This window comes from Carcharhinus amblyrhynchos, chromosome 24 (genome assembly GCF_965287045.1).
Source record: "Carcharhinus amblyrhynchos chromosome 24, sCarAmb.v2.hapA, whole genome shotgun sequence".
In the NCBI taxonomy this organism is placed as follows: Eukaryota; Metazoa; Chordata; class Chondrichthyes; order Carcharhiniformes; family Carcharhinidae; genus Carcharhinus; species Carcharhinus amblyrhynchos.
The window spans coordinates 708,725-729,036 of record NC_137347.1 but is presented as its reverse complement, the minus strand read 5'-3'; the positions used below and the strand labels follow the sequence as shown (position 1 = coordinate 729,036).

The following is a 20,312-nucleotide window of genomic DNA, read 5'->3' as shown; positions in this document are numbered from 1 at the left end:
GTTACACTAATGTGTGTCCTCAGTATTCCTCCGGTGCCCACTGAGTGCTGGGCTGCCTGATAAGTGATGGCTGCCTGAGTGCTAAACACTGATATCCCCTCCGGGGGAGTGATGGTGCCAGGTTCATGTTTATGGATACCTGTTAGAAATGGCACTGAGATGACACCGGTGCCTGGTGAATAATCTGGAGTGAGTGCTGGCTAACAAAATGCTGATGCATTCAAATTAGGCCTTTCCCCAGTGTGTTCCACATCACTGTACCAGTGAGATTCGTTCCAAATCAATGTCGCTGGCGAGAATCACTCTCCACACTTTGAGCCCATACCACCATTCCCGTGGATGCTGAATGAAGGCTTAAGATTCCACCCAGAGAGTCTGACCTAAACAGGGTTCCCTATAACACATTCATTACAGCTCCATTACAACACTCAGTCTGATCAAAGCAGGGTTCTTTATAACACACTGGTTACACACTTTACAGGATGAATGTGGATGGTAATGTTTGCAGTGATGAATGAACCTGTCCAGTTTGCCAGCTCTTTCTCTTTCTCTCTCTCTCTTGCTGTTGTGTTCAAGATAAAAGATGATCTAGGAGACAATCTGGACTATTAAGAGTAACAGCACCTCTATAACTGGACCCCACACAGCAACCATTTTCACTGAAACTGAGCTCTGAGCTTACAATACCGATGATAGAATCCTTATATTGATGTGAAGAATGGTTTTACAATTTGCAGATGAGCACAAAGGAACCAACATCAATAATGCAATGAAGTGTGAGAGCTCAAATAGTTTTACATTTCCTGTTAATGACAAGAGGAGAATTGAGATTGATGAGGAGAAGGATCCCGGAGGGTTTTGTTTTGAAGTTGGGGATGTAATTTACTGAAAGTAACACGTATTTAGTAATAATAATATTTCCAACATCTAACCATCCCAAATTAAATTACAGCAGCTTAAACACACCAGTTCCAGATCCAATTAATGCAAATCTAGATTAAGAACAAGTAAAACTGCTATTAACAGGAATTAAAGGTTTGTTAACTCAGGAAAGATAGATGTGTTTGTTATTGAAACTCTCAATGACTACACGTGTTCCAAAGCACTTCCCAGTCAACGAAACACTTTGGAAATGTAGCATTTACTGTTGTAAAATAGGACATGGCAACCAATTTGTGCAAGATTTCACAAACTGCAATGTGACAAACGGCCGACTAATTTGTTTTTGACATTGGATGAGAGATATGGAGCAGGATATAAGGGAGAGCTCCTCTGGTCTCTGTTAAATGAATAATGCCACGGGATCCTTTATGTTTTATGTCTGAATGGGCAGGCATAACCCTAACCCTAACCCTACCCTAACCCTTAATACATTATCTCACCTGAAAGCAAGCACCCTCAACAGTGGAACACTCCTCAGTGCGACAGAGATCTCCAGCCTGGATTACAGCGGGACTCAAACTTCCACAGAAAGAGTCTATGGAGAGGAAGCTAAACTCCAGTTAATGTTTGTAGAAGATCCACATCACATTGAGCTGGATGTGGACATTGTACATCCATTAACTGCTGGAGGTCAGGAGGACTTAGTAGGATTTTTAAGAAGGGGCAGCACAGTGGCACAGTGGTTGGCACTGCTGCCTCACAGGGCCAGTGTTGCCTGGGGGTTATGTCTGTGCAGAGTTTGTACATTCTCCCCAGGCCTGTGTGGGTTTCCTCTGGGTGTTCTGGTTTCCTCCCACAGTCCAAAGATGAGCGTGTTAGATAGATCGGCCATGCTAAATTGCTCCTTGGTGTCAGGGTAAATATGTGGGGTTACAGGGTTAGGGCCTGTGTGGGATTGTTGTCAGTACAAGCTTGATGGGCCAAATGGCCTACTTATGCACTGTAGGGATTCTATGATTTTATTACCGCAATAGTCTGGAAAGAGGCATTTACCTGGCAATTACGTGCCAGCTAATGTGGGATTTGCAAGGTGAGTGAGGTATGGCAGTTAGAGGAATTGTCACACCACAGCCACAAGATCCTATTGGACTGCTTGGTGCTCACAATCAATTAGATAAACAGGGCATTGGAAGAGGCAGGGCATTGGGTGGGAGGGTTTAGAAATGGGGGGGAGGGGGGGCCTCAGGTCCAGTGGGGGGAATGAGAGTCAGGGAGTACGGGTTGGGTCAGGTTAGGGGATATGAGTTGTGTTTGGGGAGTGATAGGGGTCGAGTCAGGGTGAGGAATAGGGTGTGTGGGAGAGGAGGTGCTCAGTTAGGAGGGGGTGCAGGTGGGGAGAGCTTCTGGAGTTTGGAGTGTTGGGGGTGTCCTGTCTGCAGCCCAGTCTGAGTGTTTAACATAGTCACTTTGGAGTTAGAAGTTCTTTATTTCTTCTAATTCTTTCAGAGTAACTGTTGGCGTAAACTGACAAAACTATCCACAATTCGGGATTTAAATATTCCCAGCTCAGTGTCGAAGGCCCTCTTTCTCTATGATTGTATAATTGTCCAGGGGAAGTTACCTCTTCTGGGCAATTGCTGGGTAAACTCTCGGAACATCTGAGAAAGATTCCCCAGCACACCCTCGTGGTGCTGCCTCCAAACCCCACCCTGGCAGCACCAGCTTTTGTATATTCTGCACTGTAAACTATAAACTATATCCAAAGCTAAAGTCCCAATAATAGTGTAAAAAGTTGCTGCTGACATCCATTTGTTAGTGAAATTGGAGTCATTAAATGGATTTGAATACAGGTTAATTGACGGTAACGAGGGATTTTAGCCTCCCTCAGCTTACCTACTCGAAGCTGGGCAGGGGTCACAGTGCTGGTAACAGGTGGCCCTCCCACAACCTATTCCCACCCACCCCTAACCTGTCCCCCCATATCACAGCAAATGAATTTTCCACACCACCTTATCCCCATTCAGACCAATCAATAGCCGCTTAAGGGCCTCATTTTACTTCCACTGCTATCGTACATATGGCAGGTGGAGGTAGAGGTAAGTGAGGGAGCATGGCAGCTTTCACTGGGTGGGCTGTTGTTGGGCAGGAATGGGACGTCCTTCCTTTGGGGAGTTTCCCCTGTGCCATTCAGAACTGTACACCGTGGCCCCTTTAATGGGCAATCCTTCACAGGCCATGTGACTGGGCCAGAGCCAATGGAGTGTGAGTGCATGAAGCTGGGCCTATTGGGAGTGAGGGTGTACATTCCCCTGGCTAGAGGTTTTCAGTGGGAGTCGGGGCATTGTTCAGAGTAGATCTGTATAGTTGCGCCATTAAACTCTTTGTTGTACATAGTTCTCCTCAATCAATATATCTTTTAAAACATAGAACATTCCAGCGCAGTACAGGCCCTTCGGCCCTCGATGTTGCACCAACCAGTGGAACCAATCTAAAGCTCAGCTAACCTGCACTAAACCAATATCATCCATATGTTTATCAAATGACTATTTAAATGCCTTTAATGTTTTAGTTTGTTACTTGCCACATTGAGTTAATAAGAACATAAGAAATAGGAGCAGGAGTAGGCCATCTAGCCCTTCGAGCCTGCCCCGCCATTCAATAAGATCATGGCTGATCTGACGTGGATCAGTTCCATTTTCCCGCTTTCTCCCCATAACCCTTAATTCCCCTGTCTATCAGAAACCTATCTACCCGAGACTTAAATATATTCAGCGAGGTAGCCTCCACCACTTCAACGGGCAGAGAACTCCAGAGATTCACCACCCTTTGAGTGAAGAAGTTCCTCCTCAACTCCGATCTAAACTGCCCCCCCCCCCTTATCTTGAGGCTGTGCCCCCTAGTCCTGCTATCCTTTCTAAGTGGGAAGAATCTCTCTACCTCTACCCTATCCATCCCTTTCATTATCTTATAAGTCTCTATAAGATCCCCCCTCATCCTTCTAAACTCCAACGAGTACAGACCCAGTCTATTTAGTCTCTCTTCATAGTCCAACCCCCTCATCTCCGGTATCAGCCTAGTGAACCTCCTCTGCACTCCCTCCAAGGCCAATATATCCTTCCACAAGTGTGGCGACCAAAACTGCACACAGTACTCCAGCTGCGGCCTCACCAGTGCCCTGTACAGTTGCAGCAAGACCTCCCTGCTTTTATATTCTATCCTCCTCGCTATAAAGGCCAGCATACCATTCGCCTTCTTGATCACCTGCTGCACCTGCAGACTGGGTTTTTGTGACTCATGCACAAGAACCCCCAGGTCCCTCTGCACCGTCGCATGCTGCAGCTTTTCACCTTTTAAATAATAATTCCTCCTACTGTTATTTCTGCCAAAGTGGATGACCTCACACTTGCTAACATTATACTCCATCTGCCAGGTCCTCGCCCACTCGCTCAGCCTATCCAGATCCCTCTGCAGACTTTCCACACCCTCCGCACAATTTGCTTTTCCACTCATCTTTGTGTCATCAGCAAATTTCATTACCCTACACTCAGCCCCCTTCTCCAGATCATCTATATAAATGGTAAATAGCTGAGGCCCCAGCACCGATCCCTGCGGCACTCCACTAGTCACCAACTGCCAATGAGAATAGTACCCATTGATACCAACTCTCTGAGTTATCTCAGGTTATGACAGCAGGTAACCCCCCAAAAGTTTGAATCCAGCCTTAATCCTGCACTCCGTCTCTTAAACCCCACCTCTCCGCCAGGGCAGTCCAAAACCCCACACTTACCCTCCAGTTTAGGCTGCATCATTTGATGTGGAGATGTCGGTGTTGGACTGGGGTAAACACAGTAAGAAATCTCACAACACCAGATTAAAGTCCAACAGGTTTATTTGGTAGCAAAAGCCACTAGCTTTCAGAGCGCTGCTCCTTCATCAGGTGAGTGGGAGTTCTGTTCACAAACAGGGCATATAAAGACACAAACTCAATTTACAAAATAATGGTTGAATGTGAGTCTTTACAAGTAATCAAATCTTAGAGGTACAGACAATGTGAGTGGAGAGAGGGTTAAGCACAGGTTAAAGAGATGTGTATTGTCTCCAGACAGGACAGTTAGTGAGATTTTGCAAGTCCAGGCAAGTCGTGGGGGTTACAGATAGTGCAACATGAACCCAAGATCCCGGTTGAGGCTGTCTGAGGCATGGTACATTGGGGAGACCATGCAGACGCTATGACAACGGATGAATGAACACCACTTGACAATCACCAGGCAAGACTGTTCCCTTCCTGTTGGCAAACACTTCAGTGGTCACGGGCATTCGGCCTCTGATCTTCAGGTAAGCGTTCTCCAAGGCGACCTTCACAACACACGACAGCGCAGAGTCGCTGAGCAGAGACTGATAGCCAAGTTCCGCACACATGAGGACGGCCTCAACTGGGATTTTGGGTTCATGTCACACTATCCGTAACCCTCACGACTTGCCTGGACTTGCAAAATCTCACTAACTGTCCTGGCTGGAGACAATACACATCTCTTTAACCTGTGCTTAATGCTGTCTCCACTCACATTGTCTGTACCTTTAAGGCTTGATTACCTGTAAAGTTTTTCATTCCAACCATTATTTTGTAAATTGAGTTTGTGTCTTTATATGCTCTGTTCGTGAACAGAATTCCCACTCACCTGATGAAGGAGCAGCACTCTGAAAGCTAGTGGCTTTTGCTACCAAATAAACCTGTTGGACTTTAACCTGGTGTTGTGAGACTTCTCACTGTGCATTACTTGCTCAGGGGGCTGCCTATAGGCCCAGTATTGGCCAATGGTGCTCCTGGGATGACAGAGCCACCAGCCAATGGGATTAGTTCACTAGGCGGATTGGTTAGCAGCTCTCTAGGGCGGGATGTCCTGCCATGTGATTGGGTGTCTCAATCTGAATTAATTCAGGCTGCTCCCAGCACAACAATGCTGCAGGACAGCTGGGCCTAGCAGAACATCATTGGTGGGGTAGGGATATAAAATAATTACACTACACAAAAGATCTAGAAAACAGAAATAAACTTAATGGCCAGAATTTTACCATTCTGCTTACCATGGGAATTTGGGAAGGCGCGGGACGGACAATGGAAAGACTCATGGACCTTGGGCAGGATTTTACGCTTTTGGGACAAGAGAGTCTGTAAAATCCTGCCCAACGTTTCTAGTTAATGACATTTCAGCATAACTGGAAAAACTTTCAGGTGTGACAGGTGAAAGTGGGACGTGGAGGGGGGGGAGGTGCAGGAGGATCTGTATTGGGGAAAAAGAGGTCAAAACTAATGACAATAGAGGTGGCAACATGTAAACAACGGCAGTGGGATTGGAACAAGTAAAATAATGACAGATGTGCACAACCGAGGGAGAAATGAGGATAAAATGATACTGAGGCCAAAACGTGTGACAAAATGGGGGCAGAGCTGGTTCGTGGCGACAGACAGAATTGAAGGTGATCAGCAAATCAGGAATAAAATGGAAACACAATTTAGGATAAAGGACAACATTCAAAAGTTGTCTGCCTAACCCTGAATCAACGTAGGCTCAAATGGCGATCAAACTTCACAGATTGGTTTTAATCGGATCTACACACAAGCCCTTTAGCTAACAGAACAAATCAGTCCCATATGGGTGCAATAAACTTAAAGTTATAGAGTCATCGTCATAGAGATTTACAGCATGGAAACAGGCCCTTCGGCCCAACTTGTCCATGCTGCCCAGTTTTTAACCACAAAGCTAGTCCCAATTGCCGGCATTTGGCCCTTACCCCTCTATATCCATCTTACTCATTTAACTATCTAAATGCTTTTTAAAAGACAAAATTGTACCCAACTCTATTACTGCTCCTGGAGGCTTGTTCCAGACACTCATCACCCTCTGAATGAAAAAAAACGACCCTCTGGATCCTCTTGTATCTCTCCTCTCTCACCTTAAACCTATGCCCTCTAGTTTTAGACTCTCCTACCTTTGGGAAAAGATATTGACTATCTATCTGATCTGTGCCCCTCATTATTTTATAGACCTCTATAAGATCAGCCCTCAGCCTCCGACGCTCCAGAGGAAAAAGTTCCAGTCTATCCAACCTCTCCTTATAACTCAAACCATCAAGTCCGGGTAGCTTCCTAGTAAATCTTTTCTGCGCTCTTTCTAGTTTAATAATATCCTTGCTATATTAGGGTGACCAGAACTGCACACAGTGCTCCATGTGTGGCCTTACCAATGTCTTGTACAACTTCAACAAGACATCCCAACTCCTGTATTCAATATTCTAATCAATGAAACCAAGTATGCTGAATGCCTTCTTCACCATTCTGTCCACCTGTGACTCCATTTTCAAGAAGTTATGAACCTGTATTCCTAGGTCTCAATGTTCTATAACTTTCCCAACGCCCTACCATTAACTGAGTAGGTCCTGCCCTGATTCAATCCATCTCACATTTATCTAAACTCCATGTGCCATTCATCATCCCATTGGCCCAATTCATCAAGATCCCTTTGCAATTCTCAATACCCTTCTTCACTATCCAGTATGCCACCAATCTTACTAACCATGCCTCCAGATCATTAATATAAATAACAAATAACAGTGGGCCCAGCACCGATCTCTGAGGCACACCGCTGGTCACAGGCCTCTAGTTTGAAAAGCAACCCTCTACAATCACCCTCTGGCTTTTGTCATCAAGCCAATTTTGTATCCAATTGGCGACCTCACCCTGGATCCTGTGAGTTTTAACCTTACGCAACAACCAACCATGCCCTCATCGACCTTCTTGGTTATCCCTTCAAAAAACTCAATTAAATTTGTCAGACATGATTTTCCACTCACAAGGCCATGCTGATTGTCCCTAATCAGACCTTGACTCTCTAAATGCCTGTCGATCCTGTCTCTCAAAATACCTTCCAACAACTCACCGGCCTGTAGTTCCCAGGCTTTTTCCTGCAGCCCTTCTTAAACAAAGGCACAACATTTGCCAGCCTCCAATCTTCAGGCACCTCACCTGTGGCTGTCAATGATTCAAATATCTCGGCGAGGGGACCCGCAATTTCCTTCCTAGCCTCCCACAACGTCCTGGGATACACTTCATCAGGTCCCGGGGATTTATCTATCTTGATGCACTTTAAGACTTTCAACACCTCCTTCTCTGTAATATCTTCTAGACATCATTATTTATTTCCCCACGTTCCCTAACATCCATGCCATTTTCAACCGTAAATACCAATGAGAAATATTCATTTAAGATCTCAACCATCTCTTGTGAATCTATACATAGATGACCTTGTTAACCCTTAAGAGGCCCTACTGTCTCCCTCATTATTCTTTTGCCTCTCATGTATTTGTCGAAGCTCTTTGGATTCTCATTTGCCTTATCTGCCAAAGCAATCTCATGTCCCCTTTTATGCCCTCCTGATTTCTCTCTTAGTTCTACACCTTCAACCTTTATACTCTTCAAGGGATCCACTTGATCCCAGCTGCCTATGTACGTCATATGCCTCCTTGGTCTTTTTGACTAGGGCCTCAATAACTTGAGTCATCCAAGGTTCCCTACTTCTACCAACCTTGCCCTTCACTCTAACAGGAATGTGCTTACCCTGAACCCTTGTTAACACACTTCTGAAAGCCTCCCACTCACCACCATCCTTTTACCTGCCAACAGATTCTCCCAATCAACTTTTGAAAGCTCCTGTCTAATGCCATCAAAATTGACCCTTCCCCAATTTAGAAGTTTAACTTTTGGGCCAGACCTATCATTCTCCAAAACTATCTTAAAACTAAGGGAATTATGGTCACTGGTCCTAAAGTGATCTCTCACTAATGCTTCTGTTATCTGCCCTTCCTTATTTCCCAGGAGGAGGTCATGTTTTGCCCCCTCTGTAGTCGGACCATCCACATACTGAATGAGAAATTCCTCCTGATTACACTAAACAAATTTCTCTCCATCCAACCCTCTAATACTATAGCTGTCCCAGTCAATGGTGGAAAAGTTAAAGTCCCCTACTATTACCACCTTATTTTTCTTGAAGCTATCTGTAAACTCCTTACATATTTGCTACTCAATTTCCGGCTGACTATTTGGGAGCCTATAGTACAATCCTATCAAAGTGATTTCTTCTTCTTATTTTTCAGTTCTACCCATATAGACTCAGTGGCCAAACCCTTGGATATATCTGCTCTCAGTGCTGCTGTGACGTCTTCCCTAATCAAAAGTGAACTCTGTCTCCTCTCTTGCCTCCTGTTTTATCTTTCTGATAGCATCTGTACCCTGGAATATTGAGCTGTCAGTCCTGTCCCTCCCTTAGCTATGCTTCAGTAATAGCTATAATATCCCAGACCCATGCAAACGTTCATGCTGAGTTCATCTGCCTTGCCCGTCAGGCCTCTTGCATTGAAATAAATGCAGTTTAACCTAGACTTCCCTCGCTCTCTGCCCTGCTTTCTCAGACCATCTGTCTGGTCATGTTTTGTACACTCTCCCTATATTTTATTTCTCTTAGCCTTACTGGACTCATTCGTTGAGTTCTCCACAGTCCCTGTACTTTGTAGTCTGACCCTTTTTGATTTCTGTCTTTGGTTTCTCTGCTTTCCACTTTTCCCCTTCCTGCCTTTTGTTTCTGCCTCCACTTTACTTCCTGCATCAGTTCCCATCCCCAACAGTCCTAGCAAACACTCCCCCAGGACGTTGGTTCCAGTCATGCCCAGGTACAGACCATTTGATTTGTACTGGTCCCACAGAACTGGTTCCAATGTCCCAGGAATTTAAATCTCTCCCTCTTGCACCATTTCCCAAGTCACGTATTCATGGTAGCTATCCTGACATTCCTAACCTGACTAACATGTGGCACTGGTAGCAATCCTGAGATTACCAACTTTGAGGTCCTATTTTTTAATTTAACTCCTGGCTCCCTAAGTTTAGTTTGTAGGACCTCATCCCGTTTTTGTTATCTATATCGTTGGTGCCTATTTGCACCATGACAGCTGGCTGCTCACCCTCCAGAACGTCCTGCAGCTGCTCTGAGACTTCCTTGACCCTTGCACCAGGGAGGCAACATACCATCATGGAGTCTCATTTGCGACCGTCTATTCCCCTTACAATCGAGTCCCCTATCACTATAGCTTTCCACTCTTTTTCCTGCCCCCCTGTGCAGCACAGCCAGCTACAGTGACATGAACCTGCCTGCTGCCACCTTCCCCTGGTGAGCCATCTCTCCCAACAGTATCCAAAACGGTATATCTGTTTTGGGGTGAGATGACCACGGGGGACTCCTGCACTGCCTTCCTACTCTTCCACTGTCTGCTGGTCACTCATTCCCTGTCTCCTTCAGTAATTTTTACCTGCAGTGTGACCAACTCCATGAACACGCTATCCACGACTTCCTCAGTTCTCAGGAAGTTCACTAAGCTGATTCTGAGAATAAAGGAAATGGTGTGGTTTTGAAGAAACATTACCAGGGAAAGATTGAGCAGATGGGACCGATACTCATCGGAGTTTCCAGGAAAGAGAGGTGTTCTTATGAAAACATAGGGGCCTGGACAGGGTGGATGCCGAAAGGATGTTGCCTCTAGTTGAGGAATCGCGATTGAGGGGACACAGATTAAAAACAAAAGATCTCCCACTTAAGGCAACAATGAGGAGGAATTTTTTTCCTCAGACGATTTGGAATTCTCTCCCCCAGGGAGCAGTGAAGGCTGGGTCATTGCATATAAGAGAGAGTTCCAACCAGCAAGGGATCCAAGGTGTAATAACCTTACTGAGGCTGGTCTTCCATCACAAATCACCCTTTATTTATAGTGTGTTCAGACTACAGAGTGCAGGTCAGGCCCGAGTTTATTGAATGCTGTCCTGAATGGGCCTTGCTGCATTCCACTTGGAATACTGTGTACAATTCTGGTCACCCTATTATAGAAAGGATATTATTACACTAGAAAGTGTGCAGAAAAGATTTACTGAGATGCTACCGGGACCTGATGGATTGAGTTATGAGGAGAGGCTGGATAGACTGGGACTTTTTTCTCTGGAGTGTAGGAGGCTGAGGGGTGATCTTATAGAGGTCTATAAAATAATGAGGGGCACAGATCAGCTAGATAGTCAATATCTTTTCCCAAAAGTAGGGGAGTATAAAACTAGAGGGCAGAGGTTTAAGGTGAGGGGGAGAGATACAGAAGTGTCCAGAGGGACAATTTTTTGACACAGAGGGTGGTGAGTGGCTGGAACAAGCTGCCAGAGGTAGTTTTAGAGGCGAGTACAATTTTGTCTTTTAAAAAGCATTTAGACAGCTACATGGGTACAATGTGTATGGAGGAATATGGGCCAAATGCAGCCAATTGGGATTAGGTTAGGGGTTTCAAAAAAAAGGCAGCATGGACAAGTTGGGCCTCTATGACTATGATTCAAAGCCCCCTCTGCTCCTTCTCTATTGGATGAGCTTCCATTCCCTGAATAGGGGAGATGTATTCACGAATATCCAGAGGGTTTATTGATAATCCCCCATGGCCATCATAACATCCCTCACATCTCAACTCTGTTTCTTCCCAAGCACCCTTGGCACAAGAGGTCATTTCCACAGCCTGGCGATTGGCTTGTGGTTGATTGGAGCAGAACTGGATCAAGATGTGTGAAACGGATTGGAGACCTCCGTTTCTGAAGGGAGCACCATAAACATAAGAACGAGGAGAGCAGTAGACCATCTGGCCCCTTGAGCCTGCCCCCCCATTCAATAAGATCATGGCTGATCTTTTCGTGGACTCAGCTCCACTTACCCACCCGCTCACCATAACCCTTAATTCCTTTACTGTTCAAAAATTTATCTATCCTTGCCTTAAAAACATTCAGTGATGTAGCCTCAACTGATTCACTGGGCAGGGAATTCCACAGGTTCATAACTGTTTGTGTGAAGAAGTTCCTCCTCAACTCAGTCCTAAATCTGCATCCCCTTATTTTGAGGCTATGCCCCCAGTTCTAGTTTCACTCTCCAGTGGAAACAACTTCCCTGCTTTTACCTTACCTAGCGGGTGGCACGGTGGTACCATGGTTAGCACTGCTGCTTCACAGCGCCAGGGACCTGAATTCGAAACCCAGCTAGGGTCACTCTCTGTGTGGACCTTTCATGTTCTGTGTGTGTGTGGGTTTCTTCCAGGTGCTCCAGTTTCCTCCCACATTCTGAAAGACGTGCTGGTTAGGTGCATTGACCCAAACAGGTGCCTAGTAACTTCATTGCAGTGTTAATGTAAGCCTTACTTCTGACTAATAAATAAACTTTACTTGATCTATTCCCTTCATAATCTTATATGTTTCTATAAGATTTCCCTTCATTTTTCTGAGTACAGCCTCAGTCTCTCCCCATAAGCCAATCCTCTCAACTCTGGAATCAATCTAGTGAATCTCCTCTGCACCCCCTCCAGTGCCAGTATATCCTTTCTCAAGTAAGGAGACCAAAACTGTACACAGTACTCCAGGTGTGGCCTCACCAGCACCTTATACAGCTGCGACATAACCTCACTGTTTTTAAACTCCATCCCTCTCGCAATGAAAGACAAAATTCCATTTACCTTCTTAATTACCTGCTATACCTGCAAACCAATTCCTTGAGATTCCTGCACAAGGACACCCAGGTCCCTCTGCACAGCAACATGCTGCAATTTTCTGCCATTTAGGTAATAGTCCATTTTGCTGTTATTCCTACCAAACTGGATGACCTCACATTTACCAACATTGTACTCCATCTGCCAGACCCTCACCCACTCACTTAGGCTATCTATATCCCTTTGTAGGCTTTCAGGCATCCTCTGCACACTTTGCTCTACCACTCAACTTAGTGTCATCTGCGAATTTTGACACATTACACTTTGTCCCCAACTCCAAATCTTCGATGTAAATCGTAAACAGTTGCGGTCCCAACACTGATCCCTGAGGCACACCACTAGTCACTGATCACCAACCAGGAAAACACCCATTTACTCCCACTCTTTGCTTTCTGTTAGTTAACCAATCCTCTATCCTTGCTAATACTTTACCCGTAACACTGTGCACCTTTATCTTATGTAGCAGTCTTTGGTGCAGCACTTTGTCAAATGCCTTCTGGAAATCCAGACATACCACATCCACAGGTTCCCCATTGTCCATTGCACATGTAATGTTCTCAATGAATTCCACCAAATTAGTCAAACCTGGCCTTCCCTTCATGAAGGTTGGACTTAAACCTGGTGTTGTGAGACTTCTTACTGTGTTTTCCCTTCATGAACCCATGCTATGTCTTACCAATGGGACAATTTATATCCAAATGTCTTGCTATTTCTTCCTTGATGATAGATTCAAGTATTTTCCCTACTACTGAAGTTAACAACCTTTTGTCTACCTCCTTTTTTAAACAATGGCATCACAGTTGCTGTTTTCCAATCTGCAGGACCGGATCAAGGTGTGTGAAGTGGATTGAAGACCTCTGTTTCCAAAGAGAGTGCTAAAAAGCTACCAACACTGGTAGCTCTTCTTGAGGTTTTGCTTCAGCGGGGCATTGGTCTCTCCCTCTTCCATCTCAGAATCTGTGTCCCTATCGCCCAGAGGGGCAGGCGTGGCTCAATGCCCACAGTGGTCTGTCCCCATGGCGGGTAATGAGCCTTGCACTGGCACAGGCTCCCTACTCCTACAATGGTCCAGGATTATGCTGAAAGTTTTGCCCATATTTGGATGTTTTAAGACAGAGGCCATGTTTTCTCTGTAGTAATCGCAAGGACACAGCATAGGTCACCCCAAAGTTCCTCATGTGGAAAGGGTCACCAGCTTTGAATATTGTCTGTCCTGAGGGAATCATAGATCCTGGTTCTCTTGTGGGGGCTCTACCAACCTCGAAAGCTTTGTGAAGTGTAGGCCTAATATTGTCTGAAGCCTCTGTCACAGTCAGTAATAAAACACTCCGGCCTGTCACAGTCAGTAAAAAAACACTCCGGCCTGTCACAGTCAGTAATAAAACACTCCGGCCTGTCACAGTCAGTAATAAAACACTCCGGCCTGTCACAGTCAGGAATAAAACACTCCGGCCTGTCACAGTCAGTGATAAAACACTCCGGCCTGTCACAGTCAGTGATAAAACACTCCGGCCTGTCACAGTCAGTGATAAAACACTCCGGCCTGTCACAGTCAGTGAAAAAACACTCAGGCCTGTCACAGTCAGTGATAAAACACTCCGGCCTGTCACAGTCAGTGATAAAACACTCCGGCCTGTCACAGTCAGTGATAAAACACTCCGGCCTGTCACAGTCAGTAATAAAACACTCCGGCCTGTCACAGTCAGTGATAAAACACTCCGGCCTGTCACAGTCAGTGATAAAACACTCCGGCCTGTCACAGTCAGTGATAAAACACTCCGGCCTGTCACAGTCAGTGATAAAACACTCCGGCCTGTCACAGTCAGTGATAAAACACTCCGGCCTGTCACAGTCAGTGATAAAACACTCCGGCCTGTCACAGTCAGTGAAAAAACACTCCGGCCTGTCACAGTCAGTAATAAAACACTCCGGCCTGTCACAGTCAGTGATAAAACACTCCGGCCTGTCACAGTCAGTGATAAAACACTCCGGCCTGTCACAGTCAGTGATAAAACACTCCGGCCTGTCACAGTCAGTGATAAAACACTCCGGCCTGTCACAGTCAGTGATAAAACACTCCGGCCTGTCACAGTCAGTAATAAAACACTCCGGCCTGTCACAGTCAGTGATAAAACACTCCGGCCTGTCACAGTCAGTGATAAAACACTCCGGCCTGTCACAGTCAGTGATAAAACACTCCGGCCTGTCACAGTCAGTGATAAAACACTCCGGCCTGTCACAGTCAGTGATAAAACACTCCGGCCTGTCACAGTCAGTGATAAAACACTCCGGCCTGTCACAGTCAGTGAAAAAACACTCCGGCCTGTCACAGTCAGTGATAAAACACTCCGGCCTGTCACAGTCAGTGATAAAACACTCCGGCCTGTCACAGTCAGTGATAAAACACTCCGGCCTGTCACAGTCAGTGATAAAACACTCCGGCCTGTCACAGTCAGTGATAAAACACTCCGGCCTGTCACAGTCAGTGATAAAACACTCCGGCCTGTCACAGTCAGTGATAAAACACTCCGGCCTGTCACAGTCAGTGATAAAACACTCCGGCCTGTCACAGTCAGTGATAAAACACTCCGGCCTGTCACAGTCAGTGATAAAACACTCCGGCCTGTCACAGTCAGTGATAAAACACTCCGGCCTGTCACAGTCAGTGAAAAAACACTCCGGCCTGTCACAGTCAGTGATAAAACACTCCGGCCTGTCACAGTCAGTGATAAAACACTCCGGCCTGTCACAGTCAGTGATAAAACACTCCGGCCTGTCACAGTCAGTGATAAAACACTCCGGCCTGTCACAGTCAGTGATAAAACACTCCGGCCTGTCACAGTCAGTGATAAAACACTCCGGCCTGTCACAGTCAGTGATAAAACACTCCGGCCTGTCACAGTCAGTAATAAAACACTCCGGCCTGTCACAGTCAGGAATAAAACACTCCGGCCTGTCACAGTCAGGAATACAACACTCCGGCCTGTCACAGTCAGAAATAAAACACTCCGGCCTGTCACAGTCAGTAATAAAACACTCCGGCCTGTCACAGTCAGTGATAAAACACTCCGGCCTGTCACAGTCAGTGATAAAACACTCCGGCCTGTCACAGTCAGGGATAAAACACTCCGGCCTGTCACAGTCAGTGATAAAACACTCCGGCCTGTCACAGTCAGTGATAAAACACTCCGGCCTGTCACAGTCAGTGATAAAACACTCCGGCCTGTCACAGTCAGTGATAAAACACTCCGGCCTGTCACAGTCAGGGATAAAACACTCCGGCCTGTCACAGTCAGTGATAAAACACTCCGGCCTGTCACAGTCAGTGATAAAACACTCCGGCCTGTCACAGTCAGTAATAAAACACTCCGGCCTGTCACAGTCAGTAATAAAACACTCCGGCCTGTCACAGTCAGTGATAAAACACTCCGGCCTGTCACAGTCAGTGATAAAACAGTCCGGCCTGTCACAGTCAGTGATAAAACACTCCGGCCTGTCACAGTCAGTGATAAAACACTCCGGCCTGTCACAGTCAGTGATAAAACACTCCGGCCTGTCACAGTCAGTAATAAAACACTCCGGCCTGTCACAGTCAGGAATAAAACACTCCGGCCTGTCACAGTCAGGAATACAACACTCCGGCCTGTCACAGTCAGAGATAAAACACTCCGGCCTGTCACAGTCAGTGATAAAACACTCCGGCCTGTCACAGTCAGTGATAAAACACTCCGGCCTGTCACAGTCAGTGATAAAACACTCCGGCCTGTCACAGTCAGTGATAAAACACTCCGGCCTGTCACAGTCAGTAATAAAACACTCCGGCCTGTCACAGTCAGTGATAAAACACTCCGGCCTGTCACAGTCAGTGATAAAACACTCCGGCCTGTCACAGTCAGGGATAAAACACTCCGGCCTGTCACAGTCAGTGATAAAACACTCCGGCCTGTCACAGTCAGTGATAAAACACTCCGGCCTGTCACAGTCAGTGATAAAACACTCCGGCCTGTCACAGTCAGTGATAAAACACTCCGGCCTGTCACAGTCAGGGATAAAACACTCCGGCCTGTCACAGTCAGTGATAAAACACTCCGGCCTGTCACAGTCAGTGATAAAACACTCCGGCCTGTCACAGTCAGTAATAAAACACTCCGGCCTGTCACAGTCAGTAATAAAACACTCCGGCCTGTCACAGTCAGTGATAAAACACTCCGGCCTGTCACAGTCAGTGATAAAACAGTCCGGCCTGTCACAGTCAGTGATAAAACACTCCGGCCTGTCACAGTCAGTGATAAAACACTCCGGCCTGTCACAGTCAGTGATAAAACACTCCGGCCTGTCACAGTCAGTAATAAAACACTCCGGCCTGTCACAGTCAGGGATAAAACACTCCGGCCTGTCACAGTCAGTGATAAAACACTCCGGCCTGTCACAGTCAGTGATAAAACACTCCGGCCTGTCACAGTCAGTGATAAAACACTCCGGCCTGTCACAGTCAGTGATAAAACACTCCGGCCTGTCACAGTCAGTGATAAAACACTCCGGCCTGTCACAGTCAGTGATAAAACACTCCGGCCTGTCACAGTCAGTGATAAAACACTCCGGCCTGTCACAGTCAGTGATAAAACACTCCGGCCTGTCACAGTCAGTGATAAAACACTCCGGCCTGTCACAGTCAGTGATAAAACACTCCGGCCTGTCACAGTCAGTGATAAAACACTCCGGCCTGTCACAGTCAGTGATAAAACACTCCGGCCTGTCACAGTCAGTGATAAAACACTCCGGCCTGTCACAGTCAGTGATAAAACACTCCGGCCTGTCACAGTCAGTGATAAAACACTCCGGCCTGTCACAGTCCGTGATAAAACACTCCGGCCTGTCACAGTCCGTGATAAAACACTCCGGCCTGTCACAGTCAGTGATAAAACACTCCGGCCTGTCACAGTCAGTGATAAAACACTCCGGCCTGTCACAGTCAGTGATAAAACACTCCGGCCTGTCACAGTCAGTGATAAAACACTCCGGCCTGTCACAGTCAGTGATAAAACACTCCGGCCTGTCACAGTCAGTGATAAAACACTCCGGCCTGTCACAGTCAGTGATAAAACACTCCGGCCTGTCACAGTCAGTGATAAAACACTCCGGCCTGTCACAGTCAGTGATAAAACACTCCGGCCTGTCACAGTCAGTGATAAAACACTCCGGCCTGTCACAGTCAGTGATAAAACACTCCGGCCTGTCACAGTCAGTGATAAAACACTCCGGGCCTGTCACAGTCAGTGATAAAACACTCCGGCCTGTCACAGTCAGTGATAAAACACTCCGGCCTGTCACAGTCAGTGATAAAACACTCCGGCCTGTCACAGTCAGTGATAAAACACTCCGGCCTGTCACAGTCAGTGATAAAACACTCCGGCCTGTCACAGTCAGTGATAAAACACTCCGGCCTGTCACAGTCAGTGATAAAACACTCCGGCCTGTCACAGTCAGTGATAAAACACTCCGGCCTGTCACAGTCAGTGATAAAACACTCCGGCCTGTCACAGTCAGTGATAAAACACTCCGGCCTGTCACAGTCAGTGATAAAACACTCCGGCCTGTCACAGTCAGTGATAAAACACTCCGGCCTGTCACAGTCAGTGATAAAACACTCCGGCCTGTCACAGTCAGTGATAAAACACTCCGGCCTGTCACAGTCAGTGATAAAACACTCCGGCCTGTCACAGTCAGTGATAAAACACTCCGGCCTGTCACAGTCAGTGATAAAACACTCCGGCCTGTCACAGTCAGTGATAAAACACTCCGGCCTGTCACAGTCAGTGATAAAACACTCCGGCCTGTCACAGTCAGTGATAAAACACTCCGGCCTGTCACAGTCAGTGATAAAACACTCCGGCCTGTCACAGTCAGTGATAAAACACTCCGGCCTGTCACAGTCAGTGATAAAACACTCCGGCCTGTCACAGTCAGTGATAAAACACTCCGGCCTGTCACAGTCAGTGATAAAACACTCCGGCCTGTCACAGTCAGTGATAAAACACTCCGGCCTGTCACAGTCAGTGATAAAACACTCCGGCCTGTCACAGTCAGTGATAAAACACTCCGGCCTGTCACAGTCAGTGATAAAACACTCCGGCCTGTCACAGTCAGTGATAAAAACACTCCGGCCTGTCACAGTCAGTGATAAAACACTCCGGCCTGTCACAGTCAGTGATAAAACACTCCGGCCTGTCACAGTCAGTGATAAAACACTCCGGCCTGTCACAGTCAGTGATAAAACACTCCGGCCTGTCACAGTCAGTGATAAAACACTCCGGCCTGTCACAGTCAGTGATAAAACACTCCGGCCTGTCACAGTCAGTGATAAAACACTCCGGCCTGTCACAGTCAGTGATAAAACACTCCGGCCTGTCACAGTCAGTGATAAAACACTCCGGCCTGTCACAGTCAGTGATAAAACACTCCGGCCTGTCACAGTCAGTGATAAAACACTCCGGCCTGTCACAGTCAGTGATAAAACACTCCGGCCTGTCACAGTCAGTGATAAAACACTCCGGCCTGTCACAGTCAGTGATAAAACACTCCGGCCTGTCACAGTCAGTGATAAAACACTCCGGCCTGTCACAGTCAGTGATAAAACACTCCGGCCTGTCACAGTCAGTGATAAAACACTCCGGCCTGTCACAGTCAGTGATAAAACACTCCGGCCTGTCACAGTCAGTGATAAAACACTCCGGCCTGTCACAGTCAGTGATAAAACACTCCGGCCTGTCACAGTCAGTGATAAAACACTCCGGCCTGTCACAGTCAGTGATAAAACACTCCGGCCTGTCACAGTCAGTGATAAAACACTCCGGCCTGTCACAGTCAGTGATAAAACACTCCGGCCTGTCACAGTCAGTGATAAAACACTCCGGCCTGTCACAGTCAGTGATAAAACACTCCGGCCTGTCACAGTCAGTGATAAAACACTCCGGCCTGTCACAGTCAGTGATAAAACACTCCGGCCTGTCACAGTCAGTGATAAAACACTCCGGCCTGTCACAGTCAGTGATAAAACACTCCGGCCTGTCACAGTCAGTGATAAAACACTCCGGCCTGTCACAGTCAGTGATAAAACACTCCGGCCTGTCACAGTCAGTGATAAAACACTCCGGCCTGTCACAGTCAGTGATAAAACACTCCGGCCTGTCACAGTCAGTGATAAAACACTCCGGCCTGTCACAGTCAGTGATAAAACACTCCGGCCTGTCACAGTCAGTGATAAAACACTCCGGCCTGTCACAGTCAGTGATAAACACTCCGGCCTGTCACAGTCAGTGATAAAACACTCCGGCCTGTCACAGTCAGTGATAAAACACTCCGGCCTGTCACAGTCAGTGATAAAACACTCCGGCCTGTCACAGTCAGTGATAAAACACTCCGGCCTGTCACAGTCAGTGATAAAACACTCCGGCCTGTCACAGTCAGTGATAAAACACTCCGGCCTGTCACAGTCAGTGATAAAACACTCCGGCCTGTCACAGTCAGTGATAAAACACTCCGGCCTGTCACAGTCAGTGATAAAACACTCCGGCCTGTCACAGTCAGTGATAAAACACTCCGGCCTGTCACAGTCAGTGATAAAACACTCCGGCCTGTCACAGTCAGTGATAAAACACTCCGGCCTGCACAGTCAGTGATAAAACACTCCGGCCTGTCACAGTCAGTGATAAAACACTCCGGCCTGTCACAGTCAGTGATAAAACACTCCGGCCTGTCACAGTCAGTGATAAAACACTCCGGCCTGTCACAGTCAGTGATAAAACACTCCGGCCTGTCACAGTCGT

At 46.8% G+C, this 20,312-nt stretch overlaps 1 protein-coding gene across 1 annotated transcript in view; it reads right to left on the bottom strand.

Moving 5' to 3' along the window:
• Positions 1-776: 776 nt before the first annotated feature.
• The window catches only part of LOC145357788 (uncharacterized), a 61,203-nt gene continuing 41,667 nt past the window's right edge, over positions 777-20,312 (bottom strand). Inside the window, exon 9 of the transcript XR_013889367.1 lies at positions 777-803. The gene's annotated coding sequence lies outside the window, so the exon portion shown is untranslated. The remainder of the gene's footprint in view (positions 804-20,312) is intronic.